Below are 15,556 nucleotides of genomic sequence, written 5' to 3'. Positions count from 1 at the left end.
ATTGAATACTGAAAACGAAGTGAGGGTTGAAGGGGAAGGGGGAGGGGGGAAAAGAGGTGATGGACATGGAGGAGGGCACTTATGGGGAAGAGCACTGGGTGTTGTATGGAAACTAACTTGACAATAAACTACTTAAAAAAAAAACAAAAAAGAGGGATAGAGGGGAAAATGGCTGTTCTTTGAGCAGTGCCCCCGCACCAAACTCTGCGCCCTCTTTCACCAGCCTTCACCAGGTCGTTACCTATGGAGTTGCGTAGGCTCTGTCTTCAGTGCACAGACGTGTGATCGTGCCTTACAGTCTGTATCATCCTCCCGACATCGCGGGGAGGTTTGTGGTCCAGGTGACGTGGAGTGACCCCCTCTTCTCGGTGACCATGGCTCCAGAGCCCTGACAGAAACGCGCAGCACACCCGCTGGGTAACCTAAAGAGGTCAGTAGCCCCGAGAAGGGTGGGGAGGATTCTAAGCACCCCTGAGGCGGTGAGCCGGCAGCTTTGCATCCCTCCGGTTTCGCCGGATGCACACGCCCCCCCCGCCCCCCGTGCAAAAGTGAGCACAGTGGGGCAGAGACCCTATAGAAGCTGGGCTCAAGGGACAAAAGCAGAAGTGCTAGGGGCCCAGAAAGAGCAAGGAAGATGCCGGCTGCTTGCCCTCTGTCGTCTCCATGTTTCCGGAAGGGAATTTCTTGTCCATTAGGTAGAGATCAACCCCAAGGCGGGGGCGCTGAGCCTGTGCGATCCTCTTCCTCTTGGAAGGAAAGGGCTCAGCTGCAGGGCGGCTGGACGTGGAGGGCCAGCGGGCCCAGGAAGCGTTGGAGAGAGTAGGGAGGGAAGAGCTCACACAAGTGACTTCACAGAGTTCTTTCTGAGCTCTGGCTCAGCCCTGACCTGCCCACCTGTTCTCGCTGGGCACCATACCAAACACGTGTGAGACCTGAGCTCATGGGTAGATTCCTCTCCGCATCTCCCCACTGCTCCCAAGATGGTGCCAGATCCAAACAGCGCTGTAAAGGCTTTGAAAACCGAACTGACATTAGAACCAACACTCACAGAACTTATGGCCCAAACCTAACTGGATTGATAACTTGCTAAAACAAAGACCCACACTCTCCATAGGATTTGCTCCCAGTTCCTCATGTAAAATTCAAAATTCCTGGCATTACTATATAGATCAATACAAATCATCCAATCTGATCAATAGAGAAGAAAGGAAAAATTTCAATGTCGTGTCTAGTGATGAGGGACCACAAGGCAAGTTGAGGACCAAGCGCCAGCTAGCACAACCCCCTGCCCACACACACACCAAGGTGGGATATGTGTGATATTCCTCAGGCGCTCCTGGCTGCCCAGGAACAAAGAAAAGGACAGAAGACAAATGGTAAAACTGATAGTCTCCGTCAGTTTACAAATATATCATCAATGGCCTCACCTCCAGGAAGGAACTCCCTACTATCTTAATAATAGTGCTTCACTAGAGGGAAAAAGCACCTCAGCCTGACAACAGCTAGGCCTCCAGTAATCTGTAAATCCTTTTAAGCATGAAGAAATCCCTTTAAGAAACTTCCTCTTGACTTTATCTCCCCTCAAACTCCACAGCATCTACGCAGTCACTCTGCACAACCGCAGTGCAGCCCTTCCTGCCCGTGAGTCCTGTCCCAGCGCTTTAATAAACTCACCTTTTGTACCAAAGACGTCTTCAAGAATTCTTTCTTGGCCGTTGGCTCCAGACCCCACGAACCCCACCGTCACCCCAAATCCCCCTCAGCAGGAGTCACAGAATGAGAAGAGAAACATCTGCAGAAACGGTGGCTGACAGCCTCCCAAGTAAGCTGAGGGAATGGGAAACAGGCTCCAACAAAAGGAATCCAAGTCAGACACATCACAAGCAGTTAGAAACTAAAAGACATCTTGAAAGCAGCCAGAGAAAATGAGACATCACTTATAGGGGATAATTCAAATGACAGTCCGTGTTTTCATCACAAACTATGGAGGCAAGAACAAGCGACACTTTCCTTAAAGTGCTGAAAATGACTGTCAACTCAGGATTCTAGATCCCGTGGAGTATCTGTCAGGAGTGAAGCTCAAACTGAGACATTCTCAGGTGAAGGTGGATGAACTGATGGCCAGCAGACCTGCTTTAAAGCAAGAGCCAAAAGATGTGCTTCAGACAGAAGAGGGAACTTGGGACATTGGGAGTGAGGAAGGAGCAGCCATAATGTTTGGTCTTTGACCCTCAGTTCCCGAAAGAGCTCCAGAGGCTCCAAGGTGAAAGGTGTGCCCCTTTCAACCACACCTGGAATCCGTGTGAATGAAGTGACTTTGGGAAATAATCCAAGGAGGGGGGCTGGCTGCCCGAGGAGCCTCTGCCCTGACCTCTGGGGGGGGGGGGGGGGGCTGGAGATGGAGTTCATTCGCCAAGGACCAGTCATCAGTCACACGCTGGTGTAACAAGGCCTCGTAACAACTCAAAGGGACAAGGTTTGGAGAGCTTCTGGGTTGATAAACACATGGAGATGTGGGGGCAGGGGTGCGCCCAGAGAGCATGGCAACTCCACACCCTCTTCCATCCGGCCGTTCCTGAGTTCTAGCCTCTTCTAATAAACCAATAATCTCGTAAGTAAAGTTTTCCCGAATTCTGTGAGCCACTCAAGCAATTTAGTATGATCAAAACCATTCTTTAAACATGTCCGTCATTTTTATTTTCCCTTTGGGTGAGGGAAAATCTGAGGTCTGTTCATGTTGCTGTAACTCACTTTGAAGTGAACTTCATTCTTACGGTGCTAGAATCAAGGTTAGGGCTTAGAGCTCATATAATCCAACCTCCTCATTTAAAAAGAGTGGAGTGAAAAATTAAATAAATAAGAAGAGTAAGGTAAGGTCCGAGAGGAGATTGGATTGCTCACACTCCTCCCCCACACTACAATGGAACCTGTGGAAATGGACAGCCTGTGAGATCATGACCTGAGCTGAAACCAAGAGGTGGACACTTAACCCATTGAGCCTCCCAGGTGCCCTGGAGGTTTTCAGATATTACTTCAAATAAATTTTCTGCCCACTTTTGTCTCTCTTCTTCTTCTGGGATCCCTATGATGTAAATATCATTATGTTTGATGGAATCACTGAGCTCCCTAAATCTATCCGCATTTTACATATATTTTTTTCTCTTACCTGCTCAGCTTTACTACTTTCCATGACTCTCTTTCCTCCAGGTCACTGATTCATTCTTCTGGTTCATTTGGTAAACTGTTCCATCTAGTATATTTTTAATTTATTTTATTGTGTTCTTTATCTCTGATTGGTTCCTTTTTATCCCATTGTTAAGGGTCTTGCTGATGTCCTCCACTCTTTTCTCAAGTCCAGTGAGTATCTTTTCTTTTAGTGTTTATTTTGGAGAGAGTTCACCTGGGGGAGGGGCAGAGACAGGGGCCAGAGGATCCGGAGCAGGCTCTGTGCTGATAGCAGCGAGCCCCGTGCAGGGCTTGAACTCATGAACTGCAAGATCATGACCTGAGCCAAAGCTGGACACTCAACCAACCAAGGACCCCAGCCCCCCCTCCCCCGCCGCAGTGAGTATCTTTATGATCATGACTTTAAATTCTCTTAGACATATTATCTCCATTTTGTTTAGGTCTCTTGCTGATTTTGTCCCTGTTCTTTTGTTTGGGACATATTCCCCTGTCTCCTCATTTTGTCTTTCTGTTTCTGTGTGTGAGGAAAGACAGCTACACCTCCTGCACTTATGAAGAAGGGGTCCTGCAGTGCCCTGCTGTGCAGGGTCCCCCGTTCACCAGGCCCTGTTGGTTCTGGGTTTCTCCTATGGGTACTGTGTGCCCCGCCTGGGGCGAGCAGCTCTCTCCTTCAGTCATCACCTGCAACAGCTCTCTTGGCCTGCTGAGGGCAGCGTTTGTTCCCCGTGGTTTTAGTGGGCCGGTCTGGGGACACCTTGGGCTTGAGTCAGACCAGGCCAGGCATTCAGTAGCACTAAACTTTGGGGACACTTTCCTTGTGTTGTCCCCTGGGAAGCTTTTGTTGGTGGGTGGGGCCCGAGGTCAGATGGGCTGGGTGCCTCTAGTCTACGGCCGGGGGCTCCATCTGACCAGTGTGTGCGGTTCCTTCTCTCTTTCTCTGGGGCAGGAGTCACTGTGGAGTTGGGCTGGCCATTGTAGGGACTGCTCGCACTCCTCTCAGGACTGGGAAACTGCGTGATGGACTCTGGTCAAGTGTATTGGAGAGGGTGGGTCCACTGACATACAGCACAGAGGGTAGTGGTGGAGGGCAGGGGGGCATGGGGGGCCCCTCCCTCCTGTCCCAGTGGCTGGATTGAGGCAGGCTGTCCCAAGTGGGTGGGGGCAGCAGCAGTGTTAGTAAGTTAGGTAGCAAGTTCCACAGGGGCTGTGTGTTTATGCGGGGTGGGGTGGGGTGGGGTGGGGGTGGGGTGGAGGAGGGAAATGGTGCCTGCCGGTTCCTTTATTCCTGGAGGAATTCCCCTGTGATTTCTGTCCCCGGGGACATGCTCAAAGATGAGCACGTAACTCTCCCTCTCTTATGCCCTTGGTGTTTTTCAAACTGCTGCACCATCTCCGCAGGTTATTTGTTGTGCTTTTTTTTTTTAATATTTATTTATTTATTGAGAGAGAGAGAGGAGAGAGAGAGAGAATGAGCGAGAGAGGGGCAGAGAGAGAGGGAGGGAGAGAATCCCAGGCAGTATGTGAGTTGTTAGCATAGAGCCCAGCTTGGGGCTTTAGCTCATGAACCGTGAGATAATGACCTGAGAGTCGAAGGAGCACTTAGCCATGATTCCCCCGGGCATCCCTATTGTGGGTGGGGACTCAGCTTCTTCTTGCCCACTTGCTCTCCCAAAGGTGAGCCCACTGATTTCTTTTTTTAAGTCCAAGTTTTCAGTCCCACAGGTTGTAAGAATTCATGAAGTTTGGCCCTTCTGATTTTCAAAGCCAAATGTTATGGGGATTCACCTTCCTTGTGTGGGTCCCCTGGTGTGGGGTCTGTTTCTCTCCCCTCTCTATGCTCACGGCATCCCTCCCTCCCAGGAACAGTCTCAAGAGTCCATTTAATTCCCAAATCTTGACCCTCTTACCCTCCTTTATGTGGCCTCTTCTCTACCTTTAGTTGTGAAGTTTGTTCTGACAATCTTTGGATTGCTTTTCGGGGTTATTTACACCGATGTGTCATTTAGTTGTATCCATGGGATGAGGTGGGTCTAGAGTCCTCCTACTCTGCCATTCTCCCCAGAAGTCTCTCCCTTTTCTTAAAAAAATTAAAATATAGTTATAATAAAATGCTAAATAAACAAAATACATGTTACATGAGTTTCAGGTGTACAACACAGTGATTCAAAAACTCTGTACATTATGCTGTAAACTGGGTAAAACATATGAAGTAATTCACCGGGAAAGGGTGAGCAAAATAAACCCATATCTAGTAGAATGAAAGACAAAGAGTAGAAATCAATGACATTGAAAACAAAAATAGAGAAAATAAATGGCAGGTATTTCAAAAGGAACGTTAAAATTGATAAACATCTCCCCAGACGGACAAAAAGAAACAGTCATATATTACCAATATCAGGAATAAAATGTGGTTGATTTACAGTTTACTTGATAATTGTGAGGTTAGCATCTTTTTCATGTTTATTAATCATCATTTTGTTGATAAATATCCTGTTATATACTTCATGAATCTTTTAAAAATATTTTGGAAAAACTAAAAAACACACTACTTTTTTTTTAACGTCCATTTCTGTCTGTCTAGCTTGTCAGGATCCCTGAACATTAATCTTCTGTTAAATATGTTGTAAAATATGTTGTACATCGCCCATGATGCTTTCCTTTGTGTTACAGGAAATATGAATCTGCAGAGTCAAGCCTCAAACCTTTTCTTTACACATGGGGGATCTGTGACCCCTTTAGAGAGATTCACCCTTTGTGTTTGTTTTTCGTTTTTTTTTTTTTTTTTTTTTTTTAATGTGGAACACTCCACTTCTCTGTGTGTCAGCCTTGAGCTGCGGCCAGGCTAATCTTCTCTGCATGGTTCTAATTTTAGTGTTATGTGCTGCCGACGCAAATGCAAACTTCACCCCTTGATCATTAAAAAATTTCTGTATATTCTCCCAGTGCCTTAAAAAAGTAACAAACTTGCCTTTTGCTTTCAGAGTTTTAACCCAAGTGGAATGAATTTTTTGGTGAATCTGAGGTAGAAATGGAATTATTTTTCCCCTAATTAGATGAGTAGTAAATGGACTTCACATTTCTAGTGAAGAGCCCTTACTGATCATGTAAATTGTCACATTAAGGTTTTTCACAAACATCGCCGTAGATGTGTGGGGTTTCTAGATGCCCCCTCTTCTAGGGTTCAATTTGTCTACATCTAAGCTCACACCACTGTTTTAATTTAGTTTTGCAGTGTACTTTGGTGTCTGCTGTTGTTAAGTCTCTCTACGTCCATCTTGTTCTTTGCTTTTCTTGGCAATCTTCTCTTTTTTTTATATGAATGTTAGAATGAACTTAACAAATTCTAAAATTCCATATGGGAGTTTAAAAAAATTTTTTTTAATGTTTATTCATTTTTGAGAGACAGAGACAGAATGAAAGCAGGGGAGGGGCAGAGAGAGAGACACACACACACACGCACGCACACACACAGAATCTGAAGCAGGCTCCAGGCTCTGAGTTGTTGGCACAAAGCCGGCCATGAGGCTCAAGCCCATAAACCATGAGATCCTGACCTGAACGAACCAAAGTCGGACGCTCAGTCACTGGAGCCACCCGGGTGCCCCCATCTGGGAGTTTTATTAGGCTGTATTAAATTTGCTAATTTTGAAGGATTCATATCTTAACAATACTGAGTCTTTCCATCCCCAAATATAGGGTGTCTCCATTTAAATTAGTCTTCTTATATTTATTTGTGTAGTCTTCAGCAAAAATGTCTTGCACATTTCTTGCTGGATTTTCCCCCTTCCATCAAATTTTCTAAATGGTTCTTGCCTATATATAGGAAAGGGGTTAAACTGGAAAGGATGCTATTACTTTTTCTGATAAATGAGGGAAGGAGAATGTAGGTGAGGACTGAGAAATTAACAATGCTGTCATTAATTAGACATTTAGGAATTACCTCAAAAGAACCAGAGGATTGGAAATGACCCAATTGTTTATCGGTAAGGAACTGGTTAAAGAAAACATGGTCTGTGCACACAATGGGACCTTATGAGCCTTTAGTGAGAAGCAGAAAGCAGTGTTAAGGCCAAGAGCTCCAGGATACAGTAGAGATGGACAGTAGGGCACATGTTACCTTCTGTTTAAGAAAGAAGAGTAATAAAACTATCTGTATCTACATCAAGAAACTGGAAGGATGCACGAACTAGCCAGTAGTTACCTACAGAGGGAGGGAGGGACCAGAGTAGTGGTTGGGGAGAGACGCCAGTGTTTGTTTTTTTCAATTTTTAATGTTTTTTATTTATTTTTGAGAGACAGAGACAGTGGGAGCAGGGGAGGGTCAGAGAAAGAGGGAGGCACAGAATCGGAAGCAGGCTCCAGGCTCTGAGCTGTCAGCACAGAGCCCGACATGGGACTCGAACCCACGAATCGCGAAATCATGACCTGAGCTGAAGTCGGACGCTTAACCGACTGAGCCACCCAGGCACCCCTCCAGTGTTTATGTTTCATACCTTTTGATTTTTGAACCATAAGAATGTATTAGTTATATAAAGACATCCTAGAGATAACACAAACTAAGTACCCCTCTCCAAAGACATGTCCTTCCACTGAAGGTTCTTTAGTCTTTGTTACATTTTAGCTTTTCCATAAATACTGTAGCAGTCGGGAAGAAAGTATACTTTTACTCCACAAATAGCAGTTTCTGGCTGTCCGGGCAGCGCTGTTATGAAGTATACGCTGAGACTTTTTTTTAGGTTTTTGTTTTTGTTTTTTACATTTATTTATTTTTGAGGGACAGAGAGAGACAGAGTGTGAGCAGGGAAGGGGCAGAGAGTGAGGGAGACACAGAATTGGAAGCAGGCTCCAGGCTCTGAGCTGCCAGCATGGAGCCCAACACGGGGCTTGAATTCACGAACCGTGAGACCATGACCCGAGCTGATGGCAGATGCTCAACGAACTGAGCCACCCAGGCGCCCCTACACTGAGATTTTTGAATAGTGAGATATAAATCCTGACTTTTCACTAAGAAGACTAACCTTTTCCAGGTTAATAATGAGAAACTATAAATCTTGTTGTTTTTTTCTAAAGTGTGGATTTAAGATGCTCTGTGAGTGGGAGTGTAAATTGGCCTAAGTTCTCTGGAGGGCAATTTGGCCTAATCAGGTTTTAAAAAGGAACACATCTTTGACATGGCAGTTCCCCTCTTAAGCATTCCCGGCATATGCATGAGTGCAGCGGTGGTGCTGGCCGAGGGAGTTCTCAGGGGAGCACAGCGGCCTCGGCCTGCCTCTGACCATGAACTAGACCTACAAGGGGAGCAATGAAGAAAGGAAAGTGCACAGGTCTTGAATCACAGACCCCCGGCGCCCTTGCTAACTCTTAGTCTATGCACGGGGCTGCCAGAGCAGGGACCTTGCTATGTGTGTATAGTTTCAATGTAAACTTGAGATGCTGGTTGTGTTGAATTATGACAGATAGTCTGATCTGGGCAAGAGCAATTACTTCTAAACATTGACCTTGCCATTAATTTACCTTTTATTGTTTTTATGGTGTAGGTGTTGACTAATATCCTTGATGACAACATGGGTTTCGCTCTCCCATTCTTATGGCTTCAGGATGTCAGAACTGGGGCATTTCCTGGTGTCTGTGCAGCCTTGTTACTGAGTGGAACCCTGGGAAATTGGAGTCAAACGCTTGCTTCCGGCCAGGAGCCTCCCCTGGTGGCCACCTGCTGCGTGGGCCTTTGCCCCATGCGCACCAGTGCCTGATTCCGGCCACCCTTCCTGCTCTCTACAACACCCACTGAACTGGAACTGGACTTTTACTTTACCCGCAACAGAGGATTCTTGCCGTGCGGCGCCACCCAGTGACAGAAGAGACCCGACATGTGGGTAAAATCTTGGGTCAACAGAAGAACCTTAAGAACAAACACCGGACTGGGGCTACTGTTGGGGCCACTAGATGCATTCGGTAAAAGTCTGAAGCAGCAGGTGAGCGCCTATATAAGAATAATCTGATCGTTATAGATCACGTGGGAAAAAAATCCTAAGTAACCAATTTTTCTTTCACTCTTGCTCAAAGACGAAGTCGAGAAGCAGCACACAGGCAAGGACGAGCCGGGTCAGTGGTTTACTGCACGCACACCGCACGGGGCTGTGGCCTCTGGACATGCTTCCTGTGTTTTCACACGTCACAGGGAGGGATGCGAGCTCTGGTATTCGGTGGCGGACACACTCATGAGGCGGCGACAGCCATCAGCACAGGCCTCCCAGGGCGTTCTTCCCTTCACCAAAGAAATACTGACCTTGCAAACACCTTCAGGACCGGACAGCTCCTAAAAGCCAAGCGATGACTGTGACAAGCATTCGGAAGACCAGTTAGCAGGCGCTTCCAGGCCTGCACTTTTAACTTGTTAGTATTTGCTGTGTACTGAAGGCAGGGCCAAAAAGCAAGTTATCAAACTTGTAAGGTTTTCTTTTAATCAAAACATGGTTTCAGTGATGACATATTTTCCCCACCTCTAGCAATTTAGCACTGAAGTTTTTTTTTTTTTAAATGTTTATTTTTGAGAGCAAGAGAGAACTAGTGGGGGAGGGGCAGAGAGGGAGACACAAAATCTGAAGCAGGTTCCAGGCTTCAGCTGCTCAGCAGCTGTCAGCATGGAGCCCGACGCGGGGCTCAAACCCACAAACTATGAGATCATGATCTGAGCTGAAGTCGGACTCTTAACTGAGCCACCCAGGCGCCCCACTAAAGATTATTTTTAAGACAAAAACAACTTTTACTATTTAAAATACAAATTTTTTGTAGTTCTTAAAATTCCAGTAAACATGTGTTTGAAATTTTGAGGGAAGAAAGGATTCCAATCAATAGAAATCCCAGTGCCTTTTCCAACTACTATGCAGGGGGGTCCACAGCCTGCACTCATGGCCTCCTGTTCACTTCCCAGGGGGTGGCCGGCTCCTACCCTCAGCCCTTCGGGCCCTAACTGCAAAAAGCTGTTTTAAAGGTTAAATCAGGTGTTAAATGTAGTAAAAATGGCAAAGCCCTTTCAAGGTTTTATTGTTATGGACATTTTAGTTGACAATTTTAAAAATGAGCTTGCCAAACTAAACGTTTTCTAGTAATTTCATAAATAAACGTTTTTATTTTACAATTAAAAAAATTTTTTAAAATATTTATTTTTGAGAGAGAGAGTGCTAGCTGGGGAGGGGGCAGAGAAAGGACACACAAAATCTGAAGCGGGCTCCAGGCTCTGAGCTAGCTGTCAGCACAGAGCCCAAAGTGGGGCTCAAACCCACAAACTGTGAGATCATGACCTGAACTGAAGTCAGACGCTTAACTGACTGAGCCACCCTGGTGCCCCAACTTTACAATTTTTTTTTCCAATTTTATTTCTAAGTACTCTCTATACCGAATGTGGGGCTTGAACTCACATCAAGAGTCACATGCTCTACTGACTAAGCCAGCCAGGTGCCCCCGTAAACTCTTTTTAAAGAATCAGGGGTCACCACCACCACCCGTCCTGCCAGCCGTCTGTGGTTTTGTTACCTGGGGTCACTCCAGTCCAAAAATATCAAATGCAAAATTTCATATATAAATAATTCGTTAGGTTTAAATTAAGTTGCATGATGAAATCTTGTGCCAATCTGCTCTGTCCTACCCAAGAGGCGAATCATCCTTTCTTCCAGCATATCCATGCTGTACATGCTACCTACCCATTAGTCACTGAGCTATGGCTTGGTTATCAGATCCGCTGCTGTACCATGGTGCTAATGTTGAAGTAATTACTATTTTATTTAATAATGGCCCCCAGGCACAGGTAATGCTGGCAATTTGGGCATTCTCTTACCGTGCCTAGTTTAGAAATTAAACCTTATTATAGCTATGTATGCATAGGAGAAAACACAGTACATAGGGCTCAGTCCTCGCTGCAGGTTCAGACTTCCACTGGGGGTCTTAGAATGTACACCCGTGGATAATGGGGGGACCACTGTACTTTGATTGGAGAGACAGTGAGCAACCAAATGAGCACTTGGCAACTGGATTTCTCCACGTGCAAAAGTACAGTTCTCGTAGCTCAGACAGGGTGAGAGTGTTTAGAACCAGGCAGAAGCCTGTAGAAGCAATTTAAGTAGAATACAAAGTCTGAAAGCTACCATTCCTCTCCTCCTTTGGAGAGGCTGCAGGTACTGAGTTTTCAAGATCTGATTATAGCTCTGGCTCCTCCAACATGGGGACCTGTCAATTGTAATAGGGTATGTGATTAACAAAATGGAGAGCATTTTGTTCCAGCATTTATGATCTAGAATCCGATACGTGCCCCGGCTTGTTGATCATCATATGCTCAATGGCTTCTCAGAGCCCTGCAGCCTAAAGCTCAGTGCCTGCAGCAGCAGGTCAGAGTGTACTTAGGCGGCCTGTTTGCCCACAGGCTGTACCGCAAGGTATCAAGAGGCCGCCCAAGAGTACACAGCATTCTATCCCAACAAAACCTGCTGCCCCAAAGTCAACGCTCTTCCCTCTAGAATGTAAAATAACTGGATGACTATGTTCATTACCCAACTTTTGGAAAGGGAGTAGGCTGCAACTAGGAGATAGGGTTTTAGACACTTTGATGTGTCTTAGAGAAGACGTTTTGGTGTGACTCATCAGCTTCATGAACTTGGATGTCCAAAGGTCCCCCCAGGTTTGGTAAGTTCTCAGTCACTGCTTTGAATAAGCATTCTCCCTTTTCTCCCTCCCTTCATCTGGGACTCTGGTGATGAATGAATTGTTTCTTAATGGTGTCCTAGAAGTCCTGTAGACTTTCTTCATCTCTTTTCATGCCTTCTTTGCTTCTCTGACTGGGTAGTTTCACACTATCTGCCTTTAAGCTCATGGATTCTTTCTTCTGTTCAACCCAGTCTGCTACTGAAGCTCTCTACTGAATTCTTTGGTTTAGTAATTGTATTCTCCAGGTCCAATTTTTTTTTAGGTTGTTTAACTCATTTTGTTCTTATATTTTTCTGATTTTGTTACCTTTTGCATTCTCTTGTAGTTCTCTTGAGCATCTTTAGAACAACTGTTTTGAATTCTAGAGAATTCAAAATATCAGGTGATTGATATATCTCCATTCCTTTGGGGTCAGTTATTGGAAGTCTATGGTATTCCTTTGGTGGTGTTATGTTCCCCCTATTCTTTGTGACCCATTACCTTGTGTAGTCATTTGAAGAGGCGGTCACCTCTTCCAGACTTTACGGACTGACTTCAGTAAGGAAAGACCTTCACCTGTGAGTGGGGGCTGCTGGGACATGCTGTGTCTCCAAGGCCAGTAGTGCCAGGTAGCAACTGCAAAGGTGTGCAGTCTGCTGCAATGGTTCAAGCTGCATTGCTCTGAAGTCCATGGCATCAGCTCTATGGACCTTGGCAAACACTGTGGGGGTTCTGCAGTGGCTTTGAGGGCTGTTGGGATCCTCAGTGATGCCTCCAGGTTGAGAAGCTAGGGACCAGGACAGGCAGTAGTGCTGGCCAGGCTGGCGGTGTGCACACACTTGGCTGTGGCGGCCAGCAGCAGGTGCCTTGCGGTGGTAGGGGCTGGGGCCAGAGCCAACAGCAAGGGCTTGGGCCAGCTGTGGGTCCAGAAGCAAGCAGCCAGGAGTGGCTGGCTGTTGGTGTGGACTTCCATGGCTGTGGAATCGGCCAGTGAGGAGAGGCCGGCAGTCTTCAAATGCGCAGCTGTGGGGGGCTGGCCACAGGGTGCACATGGCAGTGGGAGTATCTATGGTCGGGGGGGGGGGGGCAGTGAAGGGAATCCAGGCTGGCCTCTTGCACTCATGTAGCTGTAGAGGCCTGGGCAGGCTGCCAGCGCAGATCCTGGGCTCTGGTGGGGGCACCGGGAGGGAGCAGAGAGGGACTCAGGCATCTGGCCCTGGGGCGAAAAAGGACGAAATCCGTAGGGAGTCCATGCAGGGGTGCAAAAGCCGCTGGGGTCCTCTGTGGAGCAGGTCACTGGCCACCATGGTTACTCTTGCAGACTGGGTGCTACCAGAGCCCTTGCCCCCCTTCCTCATTCTTAGCCAAACCCATAGGTCTCAGTGTTGCTAGAGTCTGGGTGGGGGAAAACTGAAGTGGGGCCTTTGTGTGCTGCCCCAACAGGCTGGGGAGCTGTCTCGGTGCTGAGCAGAGCCGGCGTGGAGGAGGAGGTAATGGAGGCAAAATGAAGCTGCTCTTCCTTCCCTTTTCTTGTGGTTATTCTCAGGTTGTCCCATTTTGCTGAAGCTCTTCAGTGGACTGAGCTCGCGTGGAGTGGATTTTGTGGACAGCTGTCTAATGGTGTCTAAGTTGATCTCTGTTGGAGACTTCTACTTCGCCATCTTGGTGATGGCATCTGGAGAGGCTCTCTGGGAGTTATGAAACTCCATCCCAGACAAAAAGGAACTTAAGCAGGATCATGTGACCCCATTTTGGGGAGCCTGAAAAAAGGGACCTTGCAGTGGACAGACTGGACATCCAAGTACTTTAGAAAGCCTTGGGGGACAGACATGACTCATCAGGTGCCCTTTCCACAAGCACTCGTGTGTGCCAGGCACCAGGCACAGAAGGCAGCTCTGTCCCAGGGAGGTCTTAGCCCAGGAGAGAAGACAAATCAGGATCACATATAGATAAATGTAATCAATACCAAAGAAAGGTTAGGATGGAGAATGACAGGAGCAGAGGGTGTCTGCAGGTGTCCAGGGGTGGGCCGGGGCTTAGAGAAAGCTCCCAGCAGAGTCCTACACTGCCCCCTACAGGGCCACAGGGCCACAGCCTGACTTGGGAGAGTCAGTAAGGTGCGTTCCAGGTGAGGGACACAGTCCATGCAAAGGCACAGAGGCAGTGAGAAAGCAGGGGCATTCAGAAAAACACGAGTGTCATATAAAAGCACCATTCTCCCTAGGAGATGGGCATAATATGTACTACGGGGTATGTAATGTACATTTATGGCCATGAAAACTATTACAATGACTTTTCTGGAAAAGAGAATAATATGGGAGACTTACTCTGAATTACTTACAAAAAAGAAAATTCAACGTACAATGATTTGAGGGCCCTCCAGCCAACATAAAGAAATCAGCATTTTACTTTCATACATCATTAGCTGGTCCTTATTCAGTGAACACAATTATTTCCATATTTTGGGCTGCAAAATACTCAGAAATTTAGCAATTTTGTTTACTTAACACTAGTTTTTGTTTACTTAACACTAGCTTTCTTTAAAACGAAACTTACACATCACCCACAAGTTCCAGAAACGAGTGTGAGAGCAGAGGCTTATCTACACAGAAGTTTAAGGACCATGTCCTCTAACACGGCAAGTCTGGGATGTGGCTCAACCCACCTCCTGCTTGGTTAGCATAAGTCAAAGTTAAATGCATTCTTCATATTGGGATATAAACACATGAAGATGATTTGAACGAAGCATTTCTCGTGTTATTGCACCAGCAGAGGTGATACTAAAAATACTGAACAACCAACACAACAAGGTCACCAAGCACTCCCGTGGACGCTACGCTGGCTGTGGGGAGCAGGCCAGCTGCCCTGCTGTTCTGCTGAGGGACAGCGCTTCCGGTACAGTCAGCCACATGCTCTGGTAACACTGTACAAAAGATATGCATTTTGCCTTTTCAATACATGGCAGAAAACTTTACATAAGTGCAAGATGAGAAACAACATAACCACTCTCGGCTTTATCAAAATCTTTCAAGAAGTTCCCAATGCTGTGCTGTTATATAAAATCACAAACAGGGGTGCCTGGGTGGCTCAGTTGGTTAAGCGTCCGGCTTCAGCTCAGGTCATGATCTCACGTTCATGGGTTCGAGCCCTGCATCGGGCTCTGTGCTAACAGCTAGCTCAGAGCCTGGAGCCTGTCTTCAGATTCTGTGTCTCCCTCTCCCTCTGCCCCTCCCCGCTCATGCTCTGTCTTTCTCAGTCTCAAAAATAAATAAAACATTAAAAAAATAAGATAAAATCACAAACAAATTCTTTTCAGAGATGCACCCCGAACTACTTTTGGGTAAAATGACAGATGCTTTGGATGTTTCCAAATGCTACAGCATTACAATATGGGGCAAAGGTCAATAAAACAAAGACACGCACAGATCCCCTGATCACACTGGTATTTTCTCACAAGAAGTAGTATTTTCCAACCTGAGAGGGTGATGGCCATCACTTCCTTAGCCACGGGTCTTCCTGAATCTGTTGAGTGTTCTCGGAAAATCTCTCGAAAAGCCTAAAACAACTCCCTGAAGAATTTCATACAACTGGGAATCAACCGAGCGCCGGCCAGCTGGGACAAGTTCTGACTGTACATGGACAGGCAGAGTGAGTACTCTTTAGAGAGATTCACTTTACAGGTGGCACCGGAAAA

At 46.5% G+C, this 15,556-nt stretch overlaps 1 long non-coding RNA gene and 1 other non-coding gene across 2 annotated transcripts; one reads left to right on the top strand and one right to left on the bottom strand.

The window, feature by feature from the left end:
- The first annotated feature begins 226 nt into the window (after window positions 1-226).
- On the top strand, window positions 227-2,615 carry LOC115284616. The gene is made up of 2 exons (XR_003905290.1): window positions 227-430; window positions 1,595-2,615. It is a non-coding gene; the product is annotated as an uncharacterized LOC115284616 (long non-coding RNA).
- A 3,360-nt stretch (window positions 2,616-5,975) lies between these two features.
- LOC115286156 lies at window positions 5,976-6,080 on the bottom strand. The gene has a single exon (XR_003905907.1). It is a non-coding gene; the product is annotated as a U6 spliceosomal RNA (small nuclear RNA).
- Window positions 6,081-15,556: the final 9,476 nt, after the last annotated feature.

Source organism: Suricata suricatta, chromosome 2, assembly GCF_006229205.1.
Source record: "Suricata suricatta isolate VVHF042 chromosome 2, meerkat_22Aug2017_6uvM2_HiC, whole genome shotgun sequence".
Lineage (NCBI taxonomy): Eukaryota > Metazoa > Chordata > Mammalia > Carnivora > Herpestidae > Suricata > Suricata suricatta.
This window is presented reverse-complemented; position numbering and strand designations above follow the sequence as displayed.